This window comes from Vespa crabro, chromosome 7 (genome assembly GCF_910589235.1).
Source record: "Vespa crabro chromosome 7, iyVesCrab1.2, whole genome shotgun sequence".
NCBI classification, from domain to species: domain Eukaryota; kingdom Metazoa; phylum Arthropoda; class Insecta; order Hymenoptera; family Vespidae; genus Vespa; species Vespa crabro.
Window position 1 is genome coordinate 2,597,501 of NC_060961.1, and position 15,000 is coordinate 2,612,500.

A 15,000-nucleotide genomic window follows, 5' to 3' on the forward strand; every position below is an offset into this window, starting at 1 on the left:
CATCAGGAAGAGGAGAGAAAAAAAAAAGAAACGAAAGAAGAAGAAAAAGAAGAAGATGTAGATAGGAATAAAAGAATAAAAGAATAAATAAAGATAGAAAGAAAGAGAGAGAGAGAGAGAGAGAGAGAGAGAGAAAGAGAGAGAAAGAGAGAGATATATATATATACATAAAGATTACGTGGTTGGCCCAATGACTAGAATCGAGCCACGCCTAAGCAAGCTCTTCCTTATGCTTTCACAGAAATATTAATGGGTCGTTCGGTGTGAGAGAAGCTTTACTTGAACGAGTCGATCAGAAGTATACGCGTGGTTATATACCACGAAGAGGGGAGAAAGAAGCGTGGCGGCTTTGGGATGGAGGAGGCTTTCTCGCTACCGCAGGAGAAGAGAAACGTAGCCGTGGGCTGAACAGGTTGTCCTCGTCCTCTACCACCTCAACCTCCTTCTCCACCTCTTTCTCCTCCTCTTTCTCCTCCTCCTACTCCTTCTACTTTTCTTCCTTCTTGTCTTTCCTTGCTCTTGCTATCCTGCGGCTAAAGCCCTCTTCTCTCTTTTTTTTCTCTCTCTCTCTCTCTCTCTCTCTCTCTTTCTCTCTCTTTCTCTTAGTAGCAGGTCGAGATGGTAAAAGGTACGGTAGGAAAGGAGCAAAAGCGAGATAGAACGAGAGTAGAGAAGAAAAATATTAAAGGGAAAAACAAAAGCCGAAAGAATATCCAGGTAGACCCTTTGTTCCCTGTGTTTCGAAATTAATGGTTGGTGCCTCCGCTGGGACCCTCGAGGAGAAGACGATCATTTAATTGAGTCGAAGCCGTGCACGGCTCGCTGTTTCCTCGCCCATTTTACGTCCAGGACATTATACTCTTCTTTTGCTTCTCTTTTTCTCTCTCTCTCTCTCTCTCTTTCTCTCTATCTATCTATCTATCTATCTATCTATCTATCTATCTATCTACCTATCTCTCTTTTTTACTCTTATACCTTCCGCAACTTTTCTCTCGACTTCTCTTACATCGGCACTACCACCTTCGCTTCTTCCTTTTCCTTCATTTTTCTCATTTTGTTGAGAAACAATGTCTCTTGATACCTCTTATATAGAAAAAGACAAGGAAAGAGAAAAAGAGAAAAAGGACATGCGGCAAAGACGAATTTACGTCGGTCTACATTGCAGCTGCCGTTAAACAAATTTTCCGGTCCATTCCCACGGTAGTCGAGCATACAGATTTGTTTTGATAAAGGCTTCACGGGCGCGAGAGCATGCGAGAGAGTGGTCTCTTTCTTTCTTTCTTTCTTTCTTTCTTTCTTTCTTTATCTCCCTCTTTTCTCTCTCTCTCTCTCTTCTCTTTTTTCTTTTCTCTTTCTCTTTCTAGGTGCACGCGGCCGTGATTTATGGCAGTGCTGATGGATCTGCCAGCGGACAAACGACTCGATCTTAAGAGGAAAACGGAATCTCGGGGGCGACCACTTGATCTATAGTTTCGTGCCTGAGTATACTTTTTGGTACGAACAAATCTATTTGGGATTTCTTTGCGTGCGACCGACGAAATTCGTGATCTCTAGACGAAATACAATTCGAGTATTTATTCGTCTATTAGATGTCTCTCAGAGTGATATATATATATATATATATATATATATATATATGTCTCGGAAATAATATTTGCCTTTTGCAAAAAATTAGATATACGATAGAAAATGAAATAGAAAAGATTTTGTTTTTTTTCTTTATTCAATACTTTTCATCGATATCGAAACGATAAGTTTTATTTTTCATTATTAAAATAATTATGATATAAAATGTGTTATAACAAATTTGTAAAATTATAAACGCTTTAACATACTTTGTCCGTTCATATAACATTGTATCTGTTGTATAATAACATAAGCACGTTCTTGATGGATAATATTTATGACCTTGATCGTCAATGTTGAATGACATAAATGATTTACGCGTATACGCTCAGTTTGTCTGCCGTGTCCGTACAGGTGTTTCATTATTCAACAAATAGCGATATACACTGAATTATTTAAATCAGTATACGCCCTGGAATTATGATTATGGTGACATCGATTTACTTCTCGCCTTTAGTCTATTGTACATTGTACATATACAATTAATATGTTTTTTTATTTTACAATTATTTTTCTCTTTTTCTTCCTTTTTTTTCTTTTTTTACGTGATTACAAATTTCCTATTTTTCAATCGAAAATCTCTCTCTCTCTCTCTCTTACTTTTTTGTTTCAGAAAATAAAATCTTTAACTCGAAGCTTTTCACATCCTGGACATTTTATTTTTATTTATCACGATTGGTAAGTATAACGAATTGGTAACTTAAAGGCTCGCATCGTCGAGCAAATGAAATGTAAACGAAATCGTTGATCGATCGGCATAGAAACACACTGTGGATCCACCGAGAATTGAAACCCGGAAGGAAAAGTAAATCGATTTAGGAACGAGTTACTCTTGTTACCTGTGATTTGGCTCTTCGAAAATGTATAAAATTCGGGAAAAAAAGAGAGAGAGAGAGAGAGAGAGAGAGAGGGAGAGAGAGATGAGATTGAATAGTACAAGTACAAAGGGAAAGAAAGGAAAACAAAAAATTTCACTTAATTTTTTGTTATGCTCAATCGCACGAAAACGTTTCATATTAAACAAAATTCATTCTCTCTCTCTCTCTCTCTCTCTCTCTCTCTCTCTCTCTCTCTCTCTCTCTCTCTCTGTCTGTCTCTCTCTTCCTGATTTTAAACTATTCTCTATCCATGAGGTATAAAAATCGATCGTTACAACGCATTCATCAGAAATTCTACGTATACTATGTATAAACGCACGTTTTACTCGATGAGTCGAGATAATCGAAACTCCACCGCAACGAACGAGTTCGCCGACGTATTCCAGAAGTGCTAGCCGTGTTCGAGTACAACGGAATTTTCGTCGATTTTACGATCGTTTTACGAAAGTATCGGATGAATTATACCTTTTCGACGATAAAATAAAGAAAGCCAAAAAAAAAAAAAAGAAAAAAAGAAAAAAGAAATAAAAAAAAAGAAAATAAAAAAAAAAGAAGAAAAGAAAAAAGAAAAAAGAAAAATGAGAGCAAAATTCGAAATTACAATTTCTCTCTAGAAAAGAATGGTTAGAATTTTTTAAAATTTTTGAAGTGGTTAAAATTTTGATAAAAAAAAAAAAAAAAAAAAAAGAAAGAAAGAAAAAAAAAAGCAATTATATATACTCTCTTCGAAAGAAAAATTCCACGCTATCTTTTCCAATTTCAATATGTTCCAATGATATTTCTTTTCAACTTTATCTTTATCACGATTTCTAAAAGTTAACAAGTTAAAGTGTAGATCAGGCAATAGTTCGAGATTTCTAACGGCAATAAAAAGATCATTAGGAACGGGAATACGCAAAAGGAATAGCACTGAGTTTTAAAACCTCTAAATTACTTGAAGCAAGCAAATCGAGTGCCGATCGAAATCGGCATGGTGAAGAAAATCTAAAAAGGAAAAGAAAGAAGAAAAAAGAAAAGGAGAAAAGGAAAAGGTAAAGAAAAAGAAAAGAGAAATAGGGAGAGAGATTGAGAAAGAAAATAAATAGGTAGAGAGATTGAGAAAGGAAAAAGAAAAAAAAGGAAAGGAAGAAGGACATAGTAGATCAAAGAGATTTGTTAAATCAGCACGTAAAAAGGCATTGTAGAAAGGTATTTGATTGTATTAAAAGAAGAGATAATCGAATCCTCTTTCGTGGCTTCTAAACGTAAGATACTTTTCTAAACAAGGAAATCTCTCATTTGGCGATAAATCGGTGAACTCTATGAGAGAGGCGTGAGCGTGGCCCGTGCGATTCAATTACCCTTGGTTGGCCGTTTGCTAAATAATACATTCCAATTTTCCAAGGATATTAACCCCCTCGAACGGCGAGGCCGACACGAGCGCATAACCAAAGTTGGTCCAGTGAATAAATGATTTTGTTGAGGTCTGCGCGTGCGCAAGTCCTCTCTCTCTCTCTCTCTCTCTCTCTCTCTCTCTCTCTCTCTCTCTCTCTCTCTCTCTCTCTATCTATCTATCTATCTATCTTTTCTCTCTTTCTAGGATTTACGTTCGTATGCAGAATTTGCGACGGGAAGGGTCCAGCAACGTCAAGTGAATTAGTTTCTAGCGTTTCCTAATTTAACGCTGAGCATAAGAGCACCGTGCACTCGAGTACCTAACCACAACGAGAACCAATACGTTCCACGTCCTTTATTTTGCGTTTCAATTTATACGCGCAAGACTTTTCGGATGCTTGCTGCAACGAGAGAGAGAGAGAGAGAATTTGGTCTCTCGGTAAAGACCGATAATAAATCTTCGCTTAATTCGCAGTCCCATAGTGTCGTTCAAATGGAAATTACGCGAACGAAATCGATAATCGATCCTCGATCGATGATAAACAAGAAACGTTACAATGTAACAAGTGGGACAGATAATTGATGCGCGATCAGTCACGAATCGCAAACGCGTTTGGGTGATTAATGCGCGAACAGTTACAGATTACGGGATTTTCTCTGCATATATATATGTGCGTCTGTGTGTATATATATATATATATAAAAATATATATATATATATATATATATATATATATACATGCATCTATGTATGTATGTGAGATTTATCTATGCTCGTGCATATTCGTTTAAAACTTCTCTGATCGTTTTATACATAGAATAACGAACGAGTACCAGATTGACTCCTAATCTAAAACTTTTTCACCATTTTCGTTTCGACCGTACGACTAATCAATAGATTACATCGTACAACAGATTTTTAATACGCTTTTATCACACAATTATAGACAGGTAACACTCTTTCTCTTTCTCTCTTTAGATTCATAGTTAAAACTTTTCATTCATTCGACTTTCAATCAGGTCCACGTGTAATTACGGCACTAGCAATTTAAAATTTTACATTTTAATCTTTCGAAAAATACACAGCGCATTATTCGACGCGTTATTGCTCCATTCTCTTTGACGTCCCTATTTGTTCGAAAACATTAATGAATATTGGAAAAAATAAAACCATCTGTACGTGGCTTTTCGTTCGATGATACAAACGTTTTAATAATCATCGTTTCTCCAAAAGGGGATAAAGAGAAAATGAAAAATGCGTCACTTTATTTTAACTATATTTCAAGATATTTTTTTTTCTTTCTTTTTATTATACTTTTTTTCAAGATATTTTAACTTCATTTCTCAATACTCTCGCGATATTTACTGTACTAATTGCCAATTAGAAAATTGCACTTTCCCTTTAAGTTCTTATTCTCTTCACGTGATTGATAAAAACGAAAGAGACAAATCAGATAAATTGTATTTGTATGTGTGTGTATGTGTAACTCTCTTTCTTGCTCTTTCTCTCTCTCTCTCTCTCTCTCTCTCTCTCCTTTCATTTTATTATTTTCTGAAAGTTTTCTCTCGGAGATGAAAAAGGAAAAAGGAAAAAGTAAGAAAGCCAAGCACGTTATAAGAAAATGATGGATCACAGTAAATCTTCTGCCAAAAAGTATCGCGAAAAGCTAGACAAAGTAAGTAAGTAAAGGCATAGGAGGTGTGGGAGGATGAGTATCGAGTTACATAGGGAGTTGCAAGGGGGTGACAAGAAGACCTCTTAACCGTCGACTTTATGGCTTCGTCATTCAGAGAATATACGCCAAAAGGTAAACGTTTATTTAGAAGATATCATCTTGGCCTTTCGAGAGTAGCCTGCAGAATTCTCTCTCTCCCTCTCTCTCTCTCTCTCTCTCTTTATCTCTCTTTCTCACTCACGCTTTCTCTTTTTTTCTTTGGACGAGCCGATCTCTGCCCGCGTGTCGTAAGTAATCCGAAGGAGAATGTTTACCATAGAAAGGGGCGCGATCGTAGATCGCATCTAATCCGCCTATGAATCGCAATTCTTTTCTTTTTCTTTTCTTTACGTTGCTAACCTTTCAAAGGAAAAGAGAGAGAAAGAAAATGGCCTTTTCAGACTTTTAGCAAATACAAGAGATCTTTATAAAAAAAAATTACCATGTAGATAACTTTCTTTTGTTAATGATTAAAAAAAAGAAGTGTCACGTTTAATACGATTTTTACAAATATATATATATATATATATATATATATATATATATATATATATATATATATATATATGTATACCTTTCTTATCTTCATTTACATTATTAATTACAGATTCTTATCGACGTTAATCCGAATTAAATTAGTTTCTCTAAAGACGGAAAAAAGAATCGTTGGAATTTATTTTAAAAAGTAGAGAATGAATCATTAAAGAAGATTATAATAATACTTTGAGAAATTTTATTTGAATGTTAAAGAAGAAGTTATAGGATAGATGATATTGAAGAGAGAGAAATTGGTAACACTATGAGGTCATATACATAGACATACTCGAAGAATTCCAAAAGTAGATATCGTTAAAATTACGTTGCTCGCAAGTTGCAACAAGTTTAGCTTATCGCGTGGCCGCCGGACATCTGGTGAATTTAACTATAAGGTTTTAACATTGAGAGCTTACTTGCTACGCATAGAAACGAACGAACGCTAGAACGTACGAACGCACACTTGAATTCGCCTTAAAACGATCGAGACTGTACAAGCTGTTGCTATCGTGGAATATAGCCAATACATACATATATATATATATGTATGTATGTATGTGTGTATGTATGTTGTATGTATGTATGTATGTATGTATGTATGCACGTAACACACACACACACGCATGCACGCGCACACAGATACACACACATATACGAATGAAGATAATGCAGAGAGAAAGGAGAGGTATCACAAGAGAAAAAGTCGAGTAGATATATAAGAGACCTTGTGTAAATAAAAGAGCGGGAAATACCGTTATAGGTGCCTCTGCCAACATCCTCGTTACATGCTCTTGATCTTACCATGTTTTTACATCGAGTTTTCTTACATTTTTCGAAGGCAAAATCAACATGTGATTTTCTTTGAAATTCTTCGAACGATATACAATGTTTATCTAATATTTTTATGATAATACAAATTTATTCAAATTTTATTTAATGATATCATAATTGATTTCTCGGATGTATATCATTATAAAAAAAAAATATATATATATATATATATATATATATATATATGTAATTTGAATATTTATTATTCATAAGACAAATATTAAAAACTACTAACTTTTTCTCTTACCTATAATGATCTTTAATAAATCTTCTTTAATACTATATTTTCTAATTGAAAATCTTAAGAGTAATCATATAGTACAATTTACCCTGCATATTCCACTCTCTCTCTCTCTCTCTTTCTCTCTCTCTCTCTCCTCTTCTTTCTCTTTTCTTTTCTAACCCACCGCTTGAATATTTAGTTAATTAGAGGTTACCCCAGACGGATTATAAGAACTAGTCGACTAGTAGTTCTCAAGGTCAAATCTAAGAGTCACCGAGGTGTGACTCGTAGCAACTCGTTTTAAATTGCTTCGTGAGAGGATGATCGAGAACGATATTCGTCGGTCCCCTTTTTACGAGAAGGGGATCATTTTACCTATAGTATAACAAAACACCATCTCATTCCTACTTCTTCTATGCCTAAAGGTATACACCCTCGAATCTTTTTGGAGGTTCCAACGATGCTTCTATAAATATAAGAGGATCATTATTTCGGTTGCGTACGCCGCTGGCACCTGTCGTGTGGCTTCGCTCTTGGAAGGTAGCAGTCTTAGCGAACGGCGCTTAACTCGAAAGGACTAAGGGAGGTTAAAGTGAGGAGAAGGAGGAAGAGAAGGAGAAAGGAGATAGAGGGGAAGAAGGGGCAGGGAGGAAGAGGGGGGAGGAAAACGCGGCGACTCCTTCTCTGGAGAAGCTCGAGAGAGACCGGTCCAGGAATCCGGGGCCACGCTTACTCGCCAGTGTCTATCAACCTTCGTGTAAAGATTTTTACTATGGAAAAAGAAATCCTTCAAGAAAAAAATTGAGAGAGAGAGAGAGAGAGAGAAATAAGATTCGTAACGTACATGTTGGTATTTATATATATATATATATATATATATATATATATATATATATATATACGGGCGCGCGAGCATGTATGTGTGTGTGTGCTGAAGGATGACGAGTACTTTTCATCTACTTACTTTTTCACGAGTTCTTCGTCTCTCGGGTCATTATATTGCATAAAAAGAACCATGAATTTGAGGACAAATAATACAATACTTGGTCAAGAAAATATATTGAAGGTTTATTTGAAAATCTAATTTATTTGAATAAAGAGATAAAGAAATGTATATATATATATATATATATACATGTATATGTATATTGTTTATATATATATATATATATATGTATATGTTGTTTAATTTGATATAATTTTATCGGACATTCATCGTTTGAGAACCGAAGCCTTTTAATGAGAACGTCCGTTCCAGGTGTCCGACGGAATGCACTTTCGACGTATAACTCCGCTTGTCTTAACAAGAAGGCGAACTACTCAACGAAACTTTTCAGTGAAGCCCACCAGAGAATTCTTCGATTTCTTCTTTTCCCTTGCTGCTACGTCTTCGACTTCTCTCTTTCTTTCTCTCTCTCTCTCTCTCTCTCTCTCTCACTCTCTCTCTTTCTATCTCTTTTTTCTGAGAATGTTTCTTTTCTCTTTCTCCCTTCTTTTCTTTCTTTCTTTCTTTCTTTCTTTCTTTCTTTGCAATTTTTTTCTTCAAAGAATGCTACTTTCTCAGAGTTCTCGCACATTTTTGCCCTTATCAGTAAACGTTACGATCTAGTTTTCAATTGATCTTCGAGATTTCTATTTCTTCATTGTAACAATAGTCGAAAATTAAATGGTATATTTTTGTTTAAAAGAAAAAAAAAAAAAATTGACGATTTAATAATAGAAATTTTTAATTTTTATTGAAGACAAATGAAAATATTTTATCTGGCATATGAATCGATCGAAATTAAGATTTGTAATATTCATGTTAATTGGCGCACATCGTATTTTTGAATATTTGTGTAATAAATAATGCTACGTTCGAAGTTAACGTTGTAATTAATTATAAATTATATCATGTTCATAGCTAAGGAACGTGTTCTTTATCGATAGAATTTTAGTAGAACGGAAGAATCGAAGTTCTTTTACGTAAACTCTGTATAGCTTCGTAAACGAAGGGAACGCTGTCTACTGCAAAACCAGTTATAATATATCGTACGGAAGTCGCCTTTTTGCATCTTATTCTCGCGCTGTCGGCTATTCCAAGTGGATGCGGAAAACTGAACATACATACATACAATCGCAAACAGTAATTCGTTTCTCTATACCGAGATTTTCTTTCATAAAGATATATAATAATCCTTATAAATTAGCCTCTTAAATAATAATTTTCCATTCGGTCTCTATAAAATATTTTAATTTGAAATTTTTCACGATAGAAATGATTTAAAATCAATTAATTTTGACAATTTATTATCTCGATGAAGAATTAAATGAATATTTTATAAAAAAAAAAAAAAAAAAAAAAAAAAAAAGAAAAAAAAACCACCGTCATTTTGTTTACATAACACTTTTATAATAACAAAATTGTCAAATTGTTTGTGAAAAATATTCTAACGATAAGAACGAACGTTATGTCGAAAATGAGAAGATAAAAACAACCTTATCATCGTATCCAATGGATTGAACTAAGGTGCCGCTGTAACTCAATGTCTTTTTGTTTGAAATACCAAAGAAATTATGTCGCAAATACGAGCAACTCAAATTGGATCGTCGATCATACTACGAATTCTTCATGATCGAGAAAGACGATCGAGAAAAGTCGATTTTCTTTGTAGTAGGTGTACTGGTCGGTACGTTTATGGTTTGTTAGTGCGAGTGCATTCCCCCTTGATGCTCTGCGCAGAGACGTAATAGACGGCGAGACGAGATCGAGAAGGATTGGCGGCCTGATTACGGTCGACGAACATAATGGAAGTGAATGTTTCGATATCTCTATGTCTTTTATCTCGCCGCAGAAAAAAAAAAAAGTAAAAGAAAGAAAGAAAACAAAACTTCATTGAAATAGTCCGCACAATTAGAGATTTATAACATGAATTTTCGTAAAATCAATCTTGCAAATAAGAGAAAATAAAATAAAAAATATAATTAAATTCATAGAACATATTTGCTCAACAATGGGGAAACCCATTTATTATGATTTCTTTGAATGTAATATTATCGAATTGAGTCATACCAATCTATTATTTATTATCTTCATCGATTAACTAAAAATGTTATTTAATTTATTATTACGTTATCATTAGTAGAGAAAGAAGAAACGTGAATTTTGTAAAAAAAAAAAAAAGAAAAAAAAATAGAAAAACTAGTCGTCGTAAAAATAGTAATAATTCTCTCGTGAAAAAAAAGTCTCTCGATAATCTATCAAGCTGTCTATTTTTTTTATTTTTTTTTTTTTTTTTTTTTTTATTTTTTTATTTCAGAAGCAATATAAGTTAATCGTAAAGGTAGACCCGTCTTTTGATGAACGCCGTAGACCGTTTTCACGGATCGTCCCTTTCGAATCGTTGCGTCACGCTGAATCGTAATCGCAGGTCAGGTGAGTTGAGAAGAGTTAAAAATCATCCTGTGTGTATCTATATAACCTGCGTGACGATATCAATTAACACGTAAAAAGTGGATTTATCGTGGACACGAAAGCACAGTTTACGTTGCTGATCATATTGCTAAAGTTTCCTCGATACCATTGTTGGCAATGTTTGAAGAGTCAAACGCTTTCGTGCATTTGTATTACGATAACTCGAGTTTTATACGATGGATAACAGTTTACTACGATGTTAATTCTCAGCCGAGCATACTTTCTAGTTTGCCTTGTAAACATCAGGAAGAGAGATCGATAGAGAATGCCTAGTAATTTAAGAATTATCAGAGACCCGATCATGTTCTTTCGTTTTAACATCTTTCTATGAAAGATACACATAGATAAACAAAATCGATATAGTTAAATATATTGTGGTTAAAATTGACTACAAACTTATCGAGTATTATCTAATGAACATAACACTTCTCGTTAATTCGAGATTGTGTTGGAATATATAGATGTTGTAAACGATTAATTGTTAACGATAAGTTAATTCTATACTTTTACCTTATCTTCATACTTTTCGTTAATATTTTCATCTATGATTTATTATATATGAATAACTAACATTCGAAATAATTTTGTTCACTTGTACGATTGCCCGCTTTCCTATGGAAATAATATACAGTATGATATAGGTACCTACAAAATTACCAGTCCCTCGTAAAACCATTGATTATGTTGGATCATTAGGAACATTGTAAGAACGTCCGACGGAAAATCGAAGGAGAAACGTCAAGGAGAAGGAAATACGATAACACACGCTATCTTCGCATTATCCTTATTTATTTCCTTATTTTCCATTCGAACGAGAAGAAAAGAAAGATCCTTTTGTTTTTTCATAAAGAAGAAAGAATACATTGGAATAGCCGATAAACGCAAATCTAATCTTCTCGTTGCCAAAAAGACTTCATTATTACCTGACAATTTTAACGAGCTCTTTAATAGTCATCAGCATTGATTCAGTCGTCTTTCAAACGATTTAGTTCATCTTTCTCTCTCTCTCTCTCTCTCTCTCTCTCTCTCTCTCTCTCTCTCTCCCCTTCCTCCTCTTAATTACGTATCTATCAACGATTACCAATCTCCATAAACGAGAGATTCCTCGAGAACATTTAATTCATCGGTTTATTCAAGAATCCCTAAAATGAATCATTCTTGTGAAACTTGCTAATTATCGCTAAATATCGTTTAAGAAAAAAAAAAAAAAGAAAGAAAGAAAAAAAAAAAAGAAAAAAAAAAGAAAGAAAAAAAGAGAAGCACGTTATCTTGCCCTCGTAAAATAAATATTAACAATTTCTTAAATCGTATCGACGAATAACTTAAAAATTAGATAATAATTCGTTTTCATTGAGTAATAAAAAGAAAAATAAGAAGAAGATAAGAAGAAAGAAAAGACGAGAAAAGATGAATATATAAGAGTTGCGAGCTAAGAAATGATTTCTAATGCTACGTACAATTTAATTGCATTCGTCGTCGTTTATTAATTGTCGTCGTCTTCGTCTCCATCATCGAAGGAGAAGGAGAAAGAGAAAATGATGGAAGAGGGTAAAGGGGTGACTGGCCGCTTAAAGGTTAATTCGTAGCTAAGACATTTTAATGAGTACGAGTGCTTTGGGCAACAGCAGCGCCGTCATGGTTCTCCATTCTACTACAGAATGTAAACTTTCCTTTGACGTTCTCTGTGTAAATTAGGAAACAAGTAATCTTACCTAGTATCTTCATGATTTACACAGGAACGGTCAAAGGAAACTTACAACGACTTCGAGGATCCCCACTTCCTCCCTCTCTTCCTTTCTCTCTCTCTCTCTCTCTCTCTCTTCCTTTCTCTCTCCCTCTTTCTCTACATATGTATATATAACTATCCTTATGGTTTTATCGAATCGTAGTTTACAAGAGCGTTCGTTTTCAAAATGAATCTTGTCGAGGAGCAATCGTTTCTTTTTTCCGTTTTTTTTCCTTTTCTTTTTTTAGTTATTTTCCAAACTTACGAATCAGGAAAAAACATAACTCGACATTAAAAAAAAAAAAAAAAAAAAGAGTAAGAAAGAGCACGAGAGAGAGAGAGAGAGAGAGAGAGAGAGAGAGAGAGAGAAAGAGTATGACAAGGATTATTCCTAAAAGTGAATTTTCTCGAACGGACAATTTGGTCCTTCCGAGAGAGAACATAAACTCGCTAGGAAGAGCGGCACTTTTCGCAAGGCATTATTGCATTTCGCGGTGTTTTCCAGCAGGAAAGTTATCCACTTCACCTTTCTCGGTAGCCAAAAGGACTTTATTCGATTCCATTCTCGTTAGGTCTTTTACTCTCTTAGCGCACGATTAAAGGGGATGAGATTTCTTGAAACGAAGAACAGATGGATGCACCGGTGGCGTGAAGATAGTTTCTTCTATTTTTTTTTTTTCTTTCCTTTTTCTTTCTATTTCTTTTCCTTTTTAGTTTTTTCTCTTTTTCGCTTTTAATTCATTTCTTTTTTTTTTTCTTTCTCATCTTCCTCTTCCTACTTTTCCTCTTCTTACACTTCTTCTCTTCTCTTTTTGAACCTGTGGTCACAAAGAAACGCAAATGCAAGAGGAATGCTTGTTGGATACGATTCGCTGCATCTAATAATAATTCGACGTCTTTTTCGAGAGCAACAGGTCTCCTTATTCGTGAGCATTTTCCGACAAACGCTCGTTTTCCTTTTTTTTTTCTATTTCTATCTTCCTCTCTCTCTCTCTCACTCTCTCTCTTCTCCATATATATACATATGTACTTACATACATACATATTATATATATATACACACAACATACATATAACGTTCGAAGTCGAATTCAATCGGATACGCTCGCGACACTGCTCTCTTTACGTTGCATCGTGCGAGCGTGCTCGACGCATCCGTTAACAGTAATAACTCGAAAATTCTTCGGGGTGCAACAGGTAGAACGATCTTTTCATCGATCGAACTTTTGCACGACTTTTATGACGAATAAACGAATATATATACGTAGGTGTGTGTGTATATGTATATATATCGTGTGTTTTATATCGATGTATATATATGTGTATATCCATATATATATATATATATATATATATATATATATCGAATTATTTGAAGAATACAATTTGAAATAATTTTAGTTACAAAAGTAAATAAGTAATAATTAAAAATATACCATTTGTTTCTTTATTTGCAATGATATTAAACAGAAAAAGAATTGTTCTATATGTAGAAATCAGTATAATTTGAAATTTTAAATGATGTTAATTACATAATGATAAATAATTGAGAAAATTGTTTAAAAAAAAAAAAAAATTCAACTTCTCAGTATGTACTAAAATCATTGCTATCATGAAACAGTAATTATCAGTCGTTGACCTAACGTCACTCTGATTTTAACTTTTTACGTAACATAATTCTAATTTTTTCTACTTATTTCGATCGTCTCTATACACCCGGGGGAAGGTGTATAACGAGCCGCAGTGTGCTTCAATTAAGCGTGAGAAAAAGTAAGGGTGGAAGGCAAAGATTAATAGCCGTTCGTTATTTCACTCCATTTTCGTTACTCCAGGCACACGTTCCTCAAGTATTTAAATATTCAATTTAATAACCTTTCTAAACGCTAATTTCGCTTTCGAGATAAGAAATGATAGTAAAATAAAATAGAAAAAAAAGAGAGAGAGAGACAGAGAGAGAGAGAGAGAGAGAGAGAGAGAGAGAGAGAAAGAGATAGTTTTCTTTTTAAAAGATCAATAATAAAATTGAACTATAAAGATCAATGAAAAACTTTTTCAAAGTGTTTTTATATTGTACAAAACTGACTAAAGAAACACCATAACTTTATAATATCTACTACTACTATACGTACCTTAACGAGTATAAAGGACAAGATTTTTCTTTTAATCCCCTTTTCCCAAGGAATTTAACTTCGTACCATAGTCATTATGCATCGTGAAAAAAGTAATCTAAATTTATAGACCGTCGTTATTCGACTCCCGACCTTTCAACTAAGAAAACCTTGTCTTTCTTTCTCTTTAACAAGTTATATACCATATTATAATCTTGTGACCAGAACATTTCTCACCGACCATAGTATCGAAATAATTTTTCATTTAATAATTTTTATAAAAATAATATCAATGATATTAAATGAATACAAAATTAATTATTTCGTTCGACAATAATTATTGATTCTTAATATTTATAATATTATATATATATATATATATATATATATATATATATATATATATATATATATGTATGTACATATATAATTGAGATGGGATGCCATTAACATGTAGATATCTATCAAAGTTTGATAATGTTAAACGAGATAAGCAAAAACGAATTTTCATAGTATTTTACAATATCTCTC

The 15,000-nt window shown here is 33.7% G+C and overlaps 1 long non-coding RNA gene across 1 annotated transcript in view; it reads left to right on the forward strand.

Moving 5' to 3' along the window:
- The window catches only part of LOC124425391, a 7,139-nt gene extending 5,519 nt beyond the window's left edge, over window positions 1-1,620 (forward strand). Inside the window, exon 3 of the long non-coding RNA XR_006942493.1 lies at window positions 1,365-1,620. This is a non-coding gene — a long non-coding RNA (uncharacterized LOC124425391). The remainder of the gene's footprint in view (window positions 1-1,364) is intronic.
- The last annotated feature ends 13,380 nt before the right edge of the window (window positions 1,621-15,000 follow it).